At 42.4% G+C, this 18,673-nt stretch overlaps 1 protein-coding gene across 4 annotated transcripts in view; it reads right to left on the reverse strand.

The window, feature by feature from the left end:
- Positions 1 to 18,673, reverse strand: part of atp2b2 (ATPase plasma membrane Ca2+ transporting 2) — a 168,539-nt gene that overhangs the window by 81,720 nt on the left and 68,146 nt on the right. The gene's annotated exons all lie outside the window — the stretch shown is intronic.

The raw sequence follows: 18,673 nt of genomic DNA on the forward strand, positions 1-18,673 counted from the left end.
ACAGTGAAATCCAATAACATTTGTAGTTCAGTAGTTCATCTACAGTAGCTAACCCTTATGCGTAGATATATATTTGGTATTTCCCTTAGATTTTGGTCACTTTGATATGACTTGTTTATTCTTGAAAGCATGCAAAATGTCATATATTAAACCATATTCACACTGGACTAATTTCACAGAGGTTTTAAGTGACTACCAACAGGTACTGTATGATTTTAATAGAATTTTAATCCAGTATGAATCCTGCAAAGTCTATAGTTTTTATCAGTCCTGGAGCAAAATATCTTCTGAGTTTCAAATGTCCAAAAGTCCAAAGGTCCTTCAGGAATAGCTTTGAATTCCTTTGACCTGGCAATAATGTCATTGCATGGAAAGTGTTTGCCTTGGTTTGGGGTGGCTGGGAGTAAGATTTTAACAAGCCACTTGCTGTCTTATTTTTTTTCTTCTCACGGAAGTGCAGTTAGTGACGTTTACATCCGTGCCATCTGTGGTCGTTTCAGAGGAATTACACAAATTCTTTATCCTACACAAAACTAATCGAGCTTGAATATGGCTTTAGATAATATTATATTACTCCATAGCATCATACAAAAATATATGCATGGCGTAGTCCAAGTTTAATGGAGTGTAACAACTAATAATGCAATAACTGACCGAACTGATCAATAATGGAGTAAGATGTTACTGTAAGTGCCAAAAAAAATGCTCTTAAGTTTAATAACGTTATAAATCATTACATTTTGTATGATTTGATACATTATCTTGTGGGTAAAAAAACAATAATGTAATAATATTGACCAATAATGCACCACTCAGAGGAGGCAGTAACCATTTGATGCAAGTTGACTTTCATTGTAGAAGAATAAAATGAATGAAGGATTGATTTGCAGAGCACAATGTATCAGCCCAAGTGATTGTCAGCTAGCTAACGCTATGCCATAGTACATGGGTGAAGTCCACAGGGGAGCAGGCAGTGAATAAATGATTGAAAAGGTGGATTTCCATATTTCCTTCTTTGTCATTATTATATTTGTTTCCGAATGAGCAATCAGTTCAAAATTAAGCTCCCCGCGGCGATAGTTTGCAATACCTCTGACCATCCCCTCCACCCCACCCCCAACCCTCAAGTTTGTGCAGTATACAAAAAGAAATCTACATCTCAACTTTTGGCAGGTTCACAAAAAAGAAAGGGAAAAGAAAGGTTTGTGGCCAAAGTTACAAGCCCATTGGTCAATTCTCGTTAGGGAAAAAATTATCTTCTGTTTTAAATAGGAAAAGTATGACCCCCTGATGGCAAGACTAAAGGATTAGTAGCAGATGGCTTAAGTTCTTCAATGAGAAGTTATTGCTATCTGGACTCATCAATCGTTCAACTTTTGTTTAGTGAGATTCCATGTAATGAAATGTGTTCAGGCACTCTGGCAGGAGTCAGTCAGTTATTACATTATTGGTCAATTAATACATATTAGTTGTTACACTGAGTTAAGGTGATTTTTTTTTGTTCTTGTTGTGACTACTCAATTATTTAAGACTGTCAATTTGTGACTTTTCATTAAGAAGTATTTGCCAGGTTTGGAGGACTGCTGACAGAATGACACTGAAGAGCTTAACATGGCCGACATCCTGGAACACGTTTGCATGGGGGAGACAGGCCGCTTGCATTTCCATGGCACACTCACACCTCCAGGGAGCTGAAAACACACTCCGTGACATCACATCACATTCCACGCTCCGCGCCTACACGCTCACATAACTCACCATCACAGCCGCTGAGGTAGCCCTGCTCTCAGTGATGACCAGTCGATGAGTGGGGGGTTGGTCTATAATTTGAGTGTTTGTGCATTGATCACGGTCACCAGAGAGGATGCCGTATGATAATAATGTCATCTCCCTGCAACGCACAGGCTCAGGAGTATGCTATACGTCCATGGGGTTCCCCATCATGCTAATCTTCTGCCGCGTGACGTAAGCTGAACAGCATGCAAGCTAATCTTTCTTCCTGCAACAGCGGGTGGCAATAGCAAAACAAAGCTGACTAAACAAGATTAATGTATTCCGATACACAAGATTTATGTCAATACTGTTATTGCATTTTTGTCAGTTTGGCTCAATAGAACCCTCATAAATACATTAATGTAGCCACACAATTGAATATTGCTCATGTCTGAAAAATAGCCTCTTTGCTGTTGCACACCTTTCTTACTAGTTATTGCATTAGTTATTGATATACTGCTTTCTATTTCCTAAATGTTCACTGGAAGGTTATTCACACATTAGCCCAGGCTAGGAGCATGTCATTGTAACATGTCAACTTACTGCAGACTAATTCTGAATAATTTCATATGGAATCAACTTGTGTAATGTGCAAACACAAAAACTCAATGTCACACAACAAAACTGCGCAGATAGTATTTGGCTCCACATGTGTGCAGCTCAGCTCTTATTTACTTGTGTAAAGTGTGCTTCAGTGACCTGCAGCAGGCACTGCTCCTTACTGACAGGCAGTGAGCAGTATGAAGCAGGCCTGCCTGCAGTGGATCAGTCGGTCTGATCTGCAGCTCTTTTCGTGCTACGTGGCATGATTAACAGCCTAATTTGACGGTGACACATTTGGTGGGATGTGTTTGTGGCGTGGGAGGGTGCTTATATATTCTACTTTCAATTTGGAGATTGTACCTAGCGGGCAGCACCGTGTGGCTCTCGGGTTCTCATTCTGAACCTCCTGATCCTGCTCTGCGCAGCGTGTCAGAATGCCACTGTGTATGTGTGTGTGTGTGTGAGAGTGTGAGTGTGTGTGTGTGTGTGTGTGAGAGAGAGTGAGTGTAAGTGTGAGCAATAATTTTTCTTTTTTTAAATATTTTTTATATTTATATTTTTAATCGATTAGTTGGCAAAGGCTGGTCTTGAATAAATATAATGAAGTTTGGCACCTGACACCATGATTAAAAATGACTTTTGTATTGTGAATTGTATTGCTTATGCAATCTCCAAAGACCTGTATGACGCCTGAACGGTTCAATCGTTGTCCATGGTGCTGAACGAAACAGTAAGAAGAAATCCATAATACCATGAACAGTGTAGTTGCTCAGAAGTTATTGAAAATTGTTGGAGCATGTCATGAATAATAGTATAATCAAAATGAGATCATCACAATAATATTGAAGGGTCAAACTGTGTTTTGTGTTGTCTGAACAAACTAACTGATGAAGGATGAGAGATGGGAAGGTACAGTGGGGTACAGGGGGGGCCCCGCTCCGACTGGTGTGTGCAGTACCCCCTTAATACCACTGAAGGGGAAAGACTGACCGGGGATGAGCACGGATAGAGTCCAAGAAAGACCCTGAGAGCTGGCCAATCAGATGCCTGTGTATTCTGTTTCTGTGACTGGAGCAGAGAATTAGATATCACCACGTTGCAACCACAACCTAACCAATCAGTTCCCTCCATCTTCACACTGTATCAAAATGGTCGTCATGACAGCATCCAGAAAATAGCCCATTAAAATCTATTCATCCTCCTAGTATATGCTTGATGTATATTCATGCCTTTAAAAAAAAGCTGCGCTAAGGGAAAAGTCTCATCGCAGGGTATAATTTTCTCTTAAAGCACACAGTCCTACCTAGTGCAGCAGGGAGGTGAATACACAAAGCCATTACAGGCATCATTAGAGGAATTAAATGTACCAGCTAAACAGAGAACACAATTTCAGTGCTCCTTATTTAAACACCACCCGGCTGATCTCACACGCAAATACAGTATACATGACACACGGCAAAGCAAAATACAAACAGGGTTGGGGGTTGGTAGGAGGAATTGCAGGTAGCTATGGTTGGGGTTTTCCCTCTTCACACTACGAACTACGAATGCTCCAACAACATTAACATTCTCACCAGCTCAATGGAGCAACACACAGTGTTCACACCATCATAGACTCCCAGTCTGTCATGGACAGTAAGTATATACTCAGTCGATATAGTCAACCCTTGGTCAAAAGAAATACCCCCGCTGCAATTATGTATAGAATGCAGCGTGGTCATTTCCATGCAAACCGTTTATGTTACAGTATAAGTCTTGGCCGCATGCTATGCACCAAATCATTTTATTCTGAGCAAAAACAACCTAATTTCTGTCTGATCAATATCCTGATTTCATTGGACTGTTCATATCTAAGCTGCACTTATTTTGCTCATATGGAAATTATATACATCAAAATACATTGAAAATACATCTGCATTTCAGCATGTTTTGGCCTAAGCCATCTTGACACTGAAGATTGCTTAGCCCAGGGCTACCCAGTCCTGTTTCTGGAGATCTACCTTCCAGTATGGTTTCATTACAACCCTAATTTGACACACCTGCAAGTGCAGCTCAATGAAATCTCTAGCTGTTGAATGAGGTGTGCTTTGTTCGGGTTGGAGGTTAGATCTCCAAAAACAGGATTGGGCAGCCTAGGTTTAGACTGTCTGTATTTGCATTGTCCTAAACCCAAAAAAAGAATCTAAATAACGCACTCTCACTAGTTCCAAAATAAAGTAGGGTAACCCAGAAAAGCTGTTAGCTTCTACCTCCCCAGGGACAACACCCAAAGGAATCAGTCGTCAGAAGGAAGCCTATGCTACTTTAAGTTTCTCTCTCTCTCGCGCTCTCGCTCTCTCTGTTGTTCTCCCTCTCTACCTCCCTCTTTCCATTCTTCCCTTCCATTGCTCTCTCCCTCACACCAGTGTGAATGTCGTATTAAACAACAATGACAAACCCTTACACAAACATAAAGGCCCAGTATAGAAGGGTTTTGAGGTTCCAGCGGGCTGTGCTGACTCCTCACTGATGCTGCTGCCAGTGCGTGTGAACGCACGCCGCACGCCGCACGCCGTTATGTAACCGCGCGGGTCATCAAACGTGGCGCTCGACTCCTCCGCCTGGAGTCACCTGCTTTTATCTTCCCCACAATGCAACACAAGACTGTAAAGTGCTGATTGGTCTCCACTAGAGCTTATTTAATGGAGCTGAAGAGCACTAGACAGGGTGCTTTGAGATATACAAACAAAAAAAGAAATGATGGGAGCACTATTAGAGCCGGAACCACGTAGAAAAATAAAAAAACAAAAAACAGCTGGCTCACAATTACAGTTCTATTTTGAAAAGTATGAGGTGCTCATCCAGATGAACAATGTTTGGTGATTTTAATGATTAATGCATGATTTTAATTTTTAAATGCTTGATTTCTTATGGCCTTGGTAATGAAGAAAATGTAATGCATTTTTGATATGGTCATCTAAAATGGCAGCGCTTTCCTTAATCTAAAATTTATATTAGCACAGCTAATGCCCTTTTTCATTTGTACATATTCATTTGATATTCTAACTTAAGAGTAACCTGTGAATCTGTGGTCATTGCATGACTCATTACATTTAAGTTAAAAATGCATTAGTTGTTTCCTGTTGAATAAGCTAAATGTCTGCATTCTGTATAAGTCTTTTACCGCCGGACACCATTTCAGAGCTCTGATTACACCCGGCACAAGACCTGCTGTCTCGACAATTTGAGGCTGAGCTTACAGTACAAACAATCTAAAAATATGCTCAGAGGAGAGGGAAAGAGAGAAGGAGAGAGAAGGAGGGAGGAAGGGAGAGAGATAGGAGGGATGGAGGGAGGGAGAGAGAGAGATCGAGAGAGATAGAGAAGGATGGAGGGAAGGAGAGAGAGAGAAGGAAAGAGAATGAGCACTGATATATGTACAGCAACAGATATGCAATAGACTGGTTTCTTGGCTCTATAAATAATCTTTAATGAGTTTACATTAACTGACTTTGAGGAAAATAAAATAACATTTTGGAATCATAAAGAACAAAAAACATATCGCTGACAATGTGCATCCATTACGTGCCTTTGTTTGCATGTAAAGATATGGTTTCTTTGGAGATGTTTCTTATAAAGGCTGAACATTCAGAATAATTTTTTTAAAATAATAATATCTTTGATTTAATTAGCTGATCACTCCTAACCAGGATTACTTTTTTAGAAAAAGCTAGCAAAGCTATCAGTGTTGTGTCCATTTATTTTTTGAACCCCGCCCCAGGCCCGGAATCTCCCAGTCTACAATAAATAAATAAAGATAATTGCTTTATTTATGAACATAAACCAACCAGATTTTCTGTTGTTTGAGTTTGTACCCCCTCAGAGACTTGGGTTTCACTATACCCCTGATGGTTATGTGTCATTTGTTCAAGGACAAAATATCTAGTAGTCAAGGAGTCTGTCCCAAACAGTGGGGAGCAGTGAACCCCCTCTGCACCCCATATTTACTGATAACCAAGAGCACCACTATACTGAAGCCTACCCAGCATATTTACTGATAGCCAAGAGCTCCACTATACTGAAGCCTACCCAGCATATTTACTGATAGCCAAGAGCTCCACTATACTGAAGCCTACCCAACATATTTACTGATAACCAAGAGCTCCACTATACTGAAGCCTACCCAACATATTTACTAATAACCAAGAGCTCCACTATACTGAAGCCTACCCAACATATTTACTGATAACCAAGAGCTCCACTATACTGAAGCCTACCCAACATATTTACTGATAACCAAGAGCTCCACTATACTGAAGCGTACCCCACATATTTACTGATAACTAATAGCTCCACTATACTGAATACTGAATCCCAAAACCAGCGTCTTTAACCCCCTGGTCTTTCTGGGACAGACCTTGGGGAGGTTAAACCTGCACACACACTGGCATTGGCTGACTTAAATGAACATCTTAATCTGGCACCCCACTGCACTCCAGACAGGTTGAACACCCCAGGAAGTCCCCGAAACCCCATGTGTTCAAGAGAGGCACTCATTATTTCATTATGAAATAATAGCTGCTTGCTTGGGGCTGATACGCCAGCGTGATCTTGAGTGAGCTGCAGCCGGTGGGTGGTCAATGCTTTCTGGAGTGCTGCCTGGGGTCAGCTGACAGGAAGGGCTGCTCTTTCAGCTCATCAGACTCCATACATCTTCAGTCTCATGCCGAAGGCCCCAGGGGCATGTGCTGGATGTGCCCTTGAATATTATCTCAGCTCTCTTTTAGGAGCTCTCTCCTCGCAGCACATCTGCAGTGCCTTTGCTATTGCGAGGCCCCTAGCTGCAGTGAACGGTACTGCAGTAGCCATATTCCCTGATGCTGGAGAGGAAATGCCTGCTAAAAATAGCATCTGTGTCCATGCAGCGTGAAGTTGCCGATGAAGCTTCCCCGTGCCCCAAAGCTGAAGCTTTTAGTGGCGCCCATTCACGGCGTTCCTCTCTCACGCAGTGCCGAACCATTATGACATCACGCTGAATATTCTCATATCTATTCATGCCCCGGAGACTATAAAATATGGATGAAGTAACTGTGATGTCACCCATTGATTCCTCATGGGTATGTGAAATGTGATTCAGAGCCACAGAAGTGCAGTTCTTGTTTGTGCCGCCATGGTGTACAAATTGGGACCCTTATATGGTCATGAAGTCCACTACGTGTGTGATATATCCCCCCGGTGATGCACAGATACTGGGCAGAGACGTAAAATGACACAATTTCACAAACCAGAACAAGGGGAGACATTTGAAAAAAAATATTGATTTGTATATTGACCATATTGGTACCATTGACTTACACTCAGACTAGCTAACCTTGTTGGCACTAAAGGGCAGGAAGTGAGCTTCAAAACCTGGTCTTGGCCCTTTTCCTCATATACACATACTTATTATCATAGTGAGTCTGATGATCTGAGGATCTGACGTAATATATTAAATATGTGTTCTAATTATTATACAAGCATTCTTTTTATTATATCATCATATTAATATGTTATTATATTTTACTGTCCAAAATAAAACTTTTACTGTCCAAAGTATTTGTTTAATCGTGCAGTAGAACATACAAGCATACAAAGATGACAATTTTCATTTTGGGAAAACATTCTCCTGGCAGTTAGCCAATGTGCTAGCATTCCTCTGCAGTGGAACAGTGTAGGAGGCATAACTATCTTTATCCTGCAGCAGCAAAATAAAAAAGGCCAGTAACCCAAATGAGAGGCGCAGCTCTTTGAAATATACCATTTTAGAAAGCCAAAAACTGCAGTTTTAAGTATGTGCATCATGGCTTTAGCCCTTTATATTGTCTTCAGTGCTCATTTGTTTTCATTCTTCAGATTTGAGGCACAATACCTCAGCCTACGCGCTACTTCATTGTTATCACACTCGCTTCTGTACTGTACTACATATAAATACAGCCCTAATGGTCTCAATCTCCAGAGTGGGTTGCCTGTGATTTACTGCATACTGTTATAGTTGCATTTGTAATTTACTCATTTAAAAGTCACTTTGCTTCTAACCAACATGACAAGCTCATCAACAGAAATGCTTTATTGTGGCATTTGAGTCCCTCAAAATTTGGTCCTGATACTAAATGATGTACATGTCATGTATTTCTGATAATACACAATACCATCTGGCATTATTTGCATATTAATTAGGATATGCTGTGCATTGTATATGGATACCATTAAACCACCAAAAGTGGTTACAGATACAAATAATTACATTCTTATGCAGTTATTCATTCATATTCCCAAAATAAGAACAGCTTGCAATGAATTGTGTTTAAAAATATAGGTATACACTGTTTAAAGAGGGCATAGTAAGTAATAGTAAGTAATGACTTTGAATCCTGCAAAAAAAGAGAGAAGAAATCTTCCCTTGCAGATTGAGGATGACTCAGATTTGACAGTTCTCTCACGTGCTAATGAGAAACTGAATTATGAAAAATGTAATATTCTAGCTCCATCTGGCCTTGGCGAGTCAGTCATCTCATCTTCCACGCAGGCAGAACCACTGCATTCCTCTTTCAGAGATTCGAACAGCTTCAAGAAATCTAAAATCAAGCATTTGTGGGAAGCGCAATGCACTTGAAACCCATTCCCCAGCACAGCAACGGTCAACAGACAGAGCAGTGCTTTCATTCACGCGGCCTGTTTCTATACGCAGCCGGCACGGTGCTTTCTTGATCGTCTTAAAGGAAGGACACAACCGCACGGTCGTAGTGTTGAACTGTGCCACACCAACCAGCAGCCGCCTGTCTCTCTATCTATATATCTATCTATCCACATCTCTCATTATTCCTTACAGTCATTTAAAGGTTTGTTCCTACTTGTGTCAACAGAGATTGTTAGAATTCATATGAAAAAGTATCACAAGAGAAGCAACAGCCACAAGACCAGATGTCAAATGAGGCCTCTGTACATACAGTAAAATACATATCCCATTATAAATATAGAGGGGCCATTGAAGAAATTAAGTAAGAAATAAATATGAATTTTCTTCCTCAAACCACAGTATGAATCTATGATGGCCTTGTCTAGTATATTTTATTTGACATAAAATGCTCCTGAAACCACTGTGCCTCAGGAGTCTGATCAGTTAAGTCAGTTCAGTCAGTCACATACACTGTGCATCACATAAAGCAGTAGGGGCCAGCCCTGGTACTGGGGACCAGGTGAGGGGAGTTAAGTGTGCAGATGTCTGCATTGATTGCTCAATTCAGTGATGAGTATCGTAAAAAAAAAAGGAAACGGCACTATCAAAAAAAAAACATCCAGATTATTTCTGCATTTCTAATCTTGTGCCAGTTCCTCTCTGGTTGTACATTAAGCAGAGCCACCACTCCACACCACACCCGATTCCATAGCCCTGATTCCAGCCATACTTCTCCATTTAACCTATCATCCAGCAGGCCCTACATTGGCACATGCTCCTATGTTATTCAACAGTAATTCACCCACAAGGATCAATCTCCAAACATGGGTAAATCTCTCCAGCCCATATTGCCATTCATGAAGAACCTCAAAAACGTTCAAATGAAGCGGCAGTAGGCCTATAACATCTTTCAACTAAGAGTAAAATAAATCAGAGATTCCACAGTTTGAAAGGAGAGCACTTTGGTTGGTTTAGAAGAATGGCGGCATGGATAGCTGGAGAGGTCTGCTCCCTGTATAAGGAAAGCAGTGACCACACACGCTCCCAGCGATCAGCATTGTTTCAACCTAATGCATCCCCCATTTTTCATTGCGGTGCAAGAGAACATTGTACAGAAAAAAATGGGGGGAAAACAGGCAGAAATAAAAACAGCCAGTGACCTTACATGACTCTCCACATGTGTGTCCCTCTGCGCACACACACACGCAGATGTGTTCATCAGCCTTACCAGATAACCCCGCTTCTTCTACTGATTAAACGCCACAAAATAAAACCACAATAAACCACCAGAGCACTGATAACCAAGGAAAACCTGTACATATAGTACAAAGCAGCCATCTGCAATGCAGAGTGTGCTAATTTGACGGAGATGTTCCACATATATTCAGCTACTACTGCAATCTATATTTAAAGCAAACCATTAAAAAATTACTCACACGTGAAATATATATATTTTTTTAAACAACCGTCACCAAACTAACCTTGCCCTGCTCTGCAGTGAAGATTCCACTTGAGAACGCTCCCGTAAACATCACATCACGTTACACTTTCGCAGTACTGAACTCACACACACACACACACACACGCGCGCGCGCACTCACACCCAAACACACACTCCCGCACCGAGCTGCCACACTTCCCCCTGCCCTGCTGGACTCATGAGCAGTGATGGCCGGTCGGAGGCCGTTCCCTCGCACCAGGGCTGGGGTGCCTGGATGGCGCAAAATCAATATCTATATGATGAGACCAGTAACTGTCAATCTCCCCGCCCATCCTCCAATCACAAGGCCTCCTACATCCCCCGGGGGCTAGCCAGCCGAGGTAACTCATTGGCTGCCTTGGTGACGGCGGTGTGGGGGTTCCGGGGGAAGCTGTCCACTCAGATCCACTCAGTTCTGTGGGATTGGCTAGATTCACCTCCCTGTGTGCACCCGGCCGGGAATGTAGGCTGCTGAGGAATACTTATTTCATACAACTGCAGTGTTATTACTGATGATTCTGATTTCATTAGAAATACAGTGATGAGCTCCCTTATCCTCTGGGCTCCTGAGCGAGACAGATAGATGAGAAAGCCTGATAGATTGATGGATGGATAGGTAGACAGACAAACAGAGAGGCGAGCAGGCAGACAGACAGAGAGACCAGGACAGATTTTATCTTGCTGTCGGCTAATTATGATTTCATTTAGTTTACAGCTACAAATCTATTATCACAAAACAGAACTCAGTGGTCTTTTTAATGCCTGCTGGCGAGAAGGCATTATCATCAGGCCAGTTAAAATAAAAGGCATGACACATCACTGCCTTTCATCACTGCCAGTCCTTGCCTGATACAGGCACCAGCTACAGAACTGAAGTGAGCGCACCTAAAACACAGTGGCGGGGTAAGTGTGAGGACCCGAGACACCGGCTCTAAACACAAGGGTAACTACGGCCTGTACACAGGGGCGTAACTGCAGGTCAATTACCTGTTCGGCTGCTAACAAGCTCCAGGCGAGGGAGCTCCTCACAGGGACAGACGGAGGGTGGAACAAAACCCACCCGCCTTTCCCAAACCATGTCCCCACACCTGCCCTGCCTTCTCCTCTCCTCTCTTTCGGAAGACCGGGCGCGTGTAAAGATACATCAGCAGACACGGCGAGGCCTCCCCTTCCCACAGGGACACAGAGAGCACCAGGCAGGGAGCACAGACCCAGGACTCGGAACGTCTCACAGGGAGGCTTGCGGTGTTAATGGGAGTTAACAAGCAGGATGTAACCCACAGGCCCACCTCCATATGCAGCTTTCCCAAGGAAAGCCTTTCTTTCTATTAAACACAAACATAATGGGCACTATCACAATCATTTATTAACCCTAATTGTGTAATATTATTTTTTGCACAGAAAGATGTGCTTATTGCACCATGATTCAGAAATCAATGATTCCGGCTATATTCTGGTCTTCAGAGCATGTGATAATGTAGCTTGTTTATAACAGGCCAACTACAGCGGCTATAATTTATGTCAGCAGGCTGCTAGAACGTTATATTTAACCATATACTGACTCCTTTATTTGATCTATTTTTGGAATGATGTTTCATGAATGTGGAAATTCTAAAAATAAGTCAAAACCCCTGGAAAGGGAGGCTTGGTGGTTCTAGGGTGTAGGTGGAAATTTCAGAGATAAAAAATGTGTAAAATCTTATTTCCTGGGTTTTTTTTGGTCAGCATGGTATGAAGGGGCAGTCATAATGGAATGATCTGGGAAACACTGGCATGGTGGTTTTCAGGAATTAGGGAGGGAGTCATCCTGACAAATCCAATTTGACGCCATTGATTTTCAGTGTATGATCCTCACAGAGTCTAAAACAGGACACTAAAGAAAAGGAGACGAATGAATGCCAAATGAGGCATCACTCGTGGCCAGCCAGTACCACCCTGCCAGGGGACTGGACCATCCGTGATTCTGCTCATTTCCAGCGACTGAAAATACACGAATAGCTAAATACCTCTGATAATTATGCATGTAGATTTGATAATCCAGTAATATGATGAAAAGAATGCAAATGCCTACTTCTCATTACGTAATGAAGTGTGTGTATGTGAAGGGGAACAGCATTCATTAACAATCTGTCATTCCTTTTTGCATTAGTTTGACTGCAAGGCTCAGCATCTGTCACAAAGCAATACCAAATTAAGCATCTGGCTTCATTAATACCTTTATTTCCAGTTACTGTGAAGGCAGCGCGGAATACAGTATGTATGTTTTTTTTATATTCATGTACTTGCATAGGCTACAGCTAATAAGAAAAGAATATTGCCAGAAGGACTATGAGCAAGCTATGTGAGATGAAAGCTTCTAAAACCAGCACCTGACCAAAGTAGAAAATCTCCTGTGTGCAGCAGTAATTAAATGAAGAAAGATCCAGAAATTGGCAGTGTGGTTTCAGTTAAAATAGCACACAACATGTTCACAGCACAAGGTTATGGTATGACTCTGAATGGTGCCCTATGTCTCACAGGGTAAAAGGGGCTCTTGTGAATCTTGCGCTGTGAGTTATTGATCTGAAAATGTGACACAGCAAGCGCTGCTCAAGACCCCACCATCACATTCTGACAAAGGTATGACTGATACATTTCTAATACAATTGACGCAAAGCGTAAGCCAGGCACATAAAGATCAACGCAAGCTCATGTGTGCGTTAAAGCCTCACGTGCACATATGGACAAACCCACACAAATATGTACTATAAGTATATCCACAAATGTCACGCACACATGCATACACATAGGCACTCATGCAGCAGATTGTATGCAACATACTGTAAATGCACGGAAACAAATATATAGATGCACAATCATGTGCATCCAAGTACACCACCAAGCAGACAAGTGCACGCATACGTGTACGCACACATGCACATATATGCACGCACACACAAACACACACACAGCTCTGTCTTACACGAGCAAGGTCATTGGGAGGGAAAAAAACGTCTGTCCTCTCCTTGATCCAGATCGTTGTGTAAAAAATCATTGGGGAGCTATTGTTCTAATTAAATTCAGCACAGTCTGCGCACAGCGCACAGAAAGTGCTGCAGATAAATCAGGGCAGGCCTCTGTGATGCATGTGTCCCTCTCTCCATGGGGGTGTTAGCCCAAAATGTGAGGCTCCCTGTCCTCTAATAACATAAGCTATCAAATTATTGTCACGTCAAACCCATTGATTAGCACCAATAAGGATTTAAAAATGCAATTTAAAAATGAAATGGTAACCCAGAAAGACTTATGAGGCTTAGAAGGGAGGGCAAAGCATTCGGAGAACAGTGACGGAGCTTGCCCGAGTGCAGTGAGCCGCCTGTTATCCCCACATGATTAGCACGGCGCTCCAGTGCCTACGTCACTGCGAAACGCAGCATAGACACGCTAGCGCTTTACAGACACAGAAGCTCATTAACCGACATGCCGTAAAGAGAAACAATGAATGCACCGTATACTGCGACACGTTTGTTTTTCATCTCACATTTTATTTTTACACACTTCAGCGAATACAGAGTGAGCGTCTCTGAATAGCTACAGACAGAATGAAGCATCACGCGAGCAAAGGGTTGTGCTGTGACTGAGTTCGCGCCACCGAATACATGTACGCATCCCTGCGAGAGTGAGAAGACCATAAAGTTAAAAGAGGATGTATGCTGTGATACCGTATACCGCCACCCGGATCCGCCCTCCCCCACCGACCACCAGCAACAGCTGCCAGACATTCTTCTCAGAAGCAGGGAGGCTCAAGAAGCCTTGGAGATACTGTCCGTAACTGTCTGTTCAACGTGGAAATAGCCCACAACTGTCCCCTATTCCAGTACTCTCCCCATCAATCACTGTATTTTTAGCGCTCTTTCGTGATGATAAGGGTTTTTTTGTAAAAGCAGAATGACTAATTTCGAAGCCCTTCGCGTGACAGATTTCCGTTTTAACTCGAGGGCAACAGCAGTGCAAAAAGAAGAAGCAAAAGAGGAGCCTATCAATCAAATGCGGGCGCGCTTTATGAATCACACAAATATCATACACTGGGAGGAAGGTGCAGACACATGATGGAGAACGTGCTGGAGTGATGGTCCGCCTCCACGAAACTGAGCATTTCATCTGTTATTTATTTATCTACTCATCAACGAGGGCTCTGTACAGTCACCCTTGAGGAAGTCTTAGTGCAGATGCAGTTGTGTTGCTGGCCTGGGGCAGTTTGCCGAGCTAATGAATAGCTAATGAAGACAGCCAGGCAGTTGGCTGTAGCCCATTAATTAGGCTGTCTAATGGGCTTGGTAAACTGAGGACAAAAGCAACCCCACTCTGTTATTTTGTGGGAATCCCTGTTCCTTTTCACTAAGGGTCTGAAAGCTCCCTTCTCAAGACTTCACTCTCTTAGACTCCAGCTAAAATTAAATTGCATGTTCATACCATAGTGGTGATCACTGTGTGCGACAGCACCAGGACCATATTTAGCTTTACCTTTTCTAACAAATACCAAAAAAGGTGCAAAACATATGCGCTCCATAAAAACCATCTCGGTAAAAATATATTTCTTGAGCTTTACTGATTGTGATACATGGGTTCAGTCATGAATAAAACATCTGCTAGACTGCGTTCCAGCAGAGTGTTCAGCAAATCCCACTCACACCTACACCAGCAGCCCACTCCTCTCCCGCAGAGGGACTCAACACAGGTGTGCAGTGTGCAGCGTGCCAGGCACAGGGCGTAAGTCAGGGGCACGAGAGTGCACCCACTGTGTGGGGTTTTAGTCATACCACACCCAAGTGCTCCATCCCATTAGACATCCCGGATTCATTTCTCAAAAGGAAACATCTATTCTCACTAATATTCATAACAAAAAAGCATGTGCTTCATTGTTTGTTTTTGCTAGCAACATATTAGCTTGAAAATTTGACCAGCCTCAAATACTTTCAAATATTTTACCCAGATCTGAAGGTAATTGTCTACAGTAATTGGAAACAGGAACTATGTGTACTGTGGATATCTGCGTCAAACATAAAGACAAACATACAGTCAGACGTGATGATATATACAATGCTGTTGAACAAAATGTATAAGATGATGGCCTCCCCAATTGGTCAATTCTGTTGAGAAAGTGAAGAAATAAGCCAGGATACGGTAACCTCACATCTCAGCAGGTGGACAGCAGAGGGGAAAGACGAGGAAGTTGGCAGTACAAGGTTCAGCTCGTAGCGTAGCAATCACAGCGTTCACCTGAACTGATGGGCAATGTTCCAGTGATGGAATGAGCCTACAGGTGCTTCTAGGCATTCCAGACATTATGGTGAAATGGGGACACAATAACTTGATATATAGATATTATTAAATGCATATTGTAAAGCATCTATTCTAACTATAATAAATGTACGATGGGATGTTTAAAAAAATGTCTGATGAAGGTCTTTTGAGGATTATTACAGAGTATGTCCTAATTTCAACATACAGAACAGTATATTGTGAATTGAAATTGAACGACTACCAAATTTTAATTCATGAAATAAATAGATTAACATTGTCAGCACACCTCTCTGCTGCATCTACATGCATCTAGTTGTGGTTACAGTGCAGTGCAATTGTGTCTCCCTCCTTGTGTGTGTGAGTGACAATATTATGACTGTTGCTACTGTAACAACTAGTAGAAACTGAAAATGCAAAAATACATAAAACCCAGTTTTAAAATCTAACCTGTGACAAGGCTCTAATAAAACACAATCCAGGAGTCACCACTTCATGAGAGGTAAATGTTAACTGCATTGTTGAGCCATCATCTCTGTGGATACGTATGCATTCAGAAGCTTCCACAATAGTTTTCCCCTCAGTGCTGATGATGTAACATTTGATACCTGACACCCGTTAATATCCTGCTTTTCGCTGTTAGAGAAAAGTTAAAAGTTAAGACAAGTAACAACAAAAAGCTACAGCGCTTGAAATTTTATACAATTTATTTTTGTCTTTGTACGTCTACTATGACATTGATCTTGAATGGTTTGTGTTAGGCATTTACTCTGTGTTCATTAAGTAATAACTTGTTCAGTAATTTTGGGTTTGTAAAGCTGAGTTTCACAATGTCTATGTCTTTCATAAAATCAAAGAAATGCACCACTGCTGCTATCTGTCTGCATATAAACAATGTTTTATCCCTTTGTACGATCAATATTCCTCCTCATTGATTTCTCTGAGAACATAATCTCAAACAGTATATGCATGCATGCATCTCCAGAGGTCAAAGATTTCTTTTAAGGCAGTCGATGCTTCAATAGTGCCATTCCGGCATTTCCAAAGGAGTTTCTACACTGAGCAAAGATCACCGACAGCAGCTCAGAGCATGATGCACCACACAGTACCCAATCTCCCCAGGACAGCATGCTTGCCCTGAACCTTGCTCTGGTGATGATGAGGAGGAGGAGGAGGAGGAGGAGGAGGAGGAGGAGGACTGCATGCAGAAACAGAAGATACGCAGAAGATGAGCACCCCTATAAAACAGAGTATGGGCAGCTCCTTCTCTGGTGCACTGTCCTTGCAGGCTGAAGGGCTTTTCGCTAATGTGTGGGAGCTGTCAGAATGGAGATAAGGTATATAAACGGTGGAGGAGCAACAGCAATTAAAATCTCATTCCCCACGTTAGTGCTACGAGTAAAAATTCATTCTATACATCTTTTCATATAGATTTTCATTTCAAGCAGATCTGCATTAGCTCAAAAGATCCTGTTTTCTTGATTTGTTATAAATCTCTAACTTCAATATCAGTTCTATTCCTAGAACTAGAAAAAGTGTAATCTTATTAAATGTGTCTGAGGTGCAGCAGTTGTGTCAAATCAGGTGAGAATGGTACAAAGCACCAGAGCATCTGTCATTAAATGCCAGTCTGGATTTCTCACAGTGCTCTTAATGCGGGGATTATGTGACAGGTGTCCTGAAAAACCCTGACTGCCTGCACCTCCTCTGTTTTTAAACCACATTCCTACATCTTAGGACACTGAGGAACGATGCCGCGATAGCTCAGCGTCCATGCCATGACTGGCCTGTAGGGGGCAGAGCTGAAAGTGTCATAACCCACAATCCCTCTCAAGCAAGACGATGACTATCCAAAAATGAATGCTGTGTGGTTCATCAGTTCACCAGGCTGTTTGCCCCCCTCCCCCTAAATAATCTCCTGACATAACAGTCTTCAGCTAGCTTTTCCCTTAAAGAACCGCTTCAGAAGAAATACAATCTACAATCACTACTTCTACCACATCAATACAATGACCCCCTCACCCCAGAAATCCCAAGATTCCAAGCATAGCCAATGAAATCTTCAACTTTCAGTCACCGCTAGCACATATAGAAGCCTGTCAGAGAAACAAACATCACCGTCTCATCGTTTCCATTTTACACAAGGTATAAAGGCAGGTGTTTTGTAAGCAGATTTCTGCATGAAACTGCCAAATTGGCTTCTCATTACATGCTTGTGCTCACACTCACAGCGTGGTGGTACTGCATTGTAATCTCTGACACTGGTGGATTCCCCAGGCTGCGGTGTTTGATAGCTCTGTACATCTGACAGGACCACAAGGCATGCATAGACTGCTCTCCTCCTCCTTATCTCTCAATCCCTGCAGGTAATGATTCACACAGCACGCCGTCTCAAAAACCAAATAACTAGGGGCTCTGAACAATAAAGCCATGAAGAGGTTTGCTAAATATACCTCCAGGAAACCACACTGCACCCGAAGAGCATTCCTGGTAACGATCATCACTTGTTACACACGACAGCGATATGAAAAACTACAAAGCGCAAGTGTCAGCGTTACAATAAGCGAATACGCTGTACTGTACAGTCCCAGAGCAGGCATGGCAAAGCATTACAAGGCTCAGTTTTCCTAGTTAATTCTGTACTGTAAGGTGACAGCCTCTTTCCGGGCACAGAGGATGAGTAACCTTCCTACACCTCGTTAATTATGAACACAAAGCCAGCGCAGGACACAGCAGGCATATCCAAAAGTAAATTAGGTAATGCGCTCTTCAAAGGCTTATGACAAAGCCTGCAGATAACTGCCCCGGTACCGAAGCGCACACACTCCCGCTGTATCAGCAGCTCAGCAGCTGCTACGGGTGCCTGCCATTCATCCAGCATCTTTTCAAACAGCCCCGAGGCA

The sequence above is a fragment of the Conger conger genome, chromosome 14, assembly GCF_963514075.1.
Source record: "Conger conger chromosome 14, fConCon1.1, whole genome shotgun sequence".
Taxonomy (NCBI): Eukaryota; Metazoa; Chordata; class Actinopteri; order Anguilliformes; family Congridae; genus Conger; species Conger conger.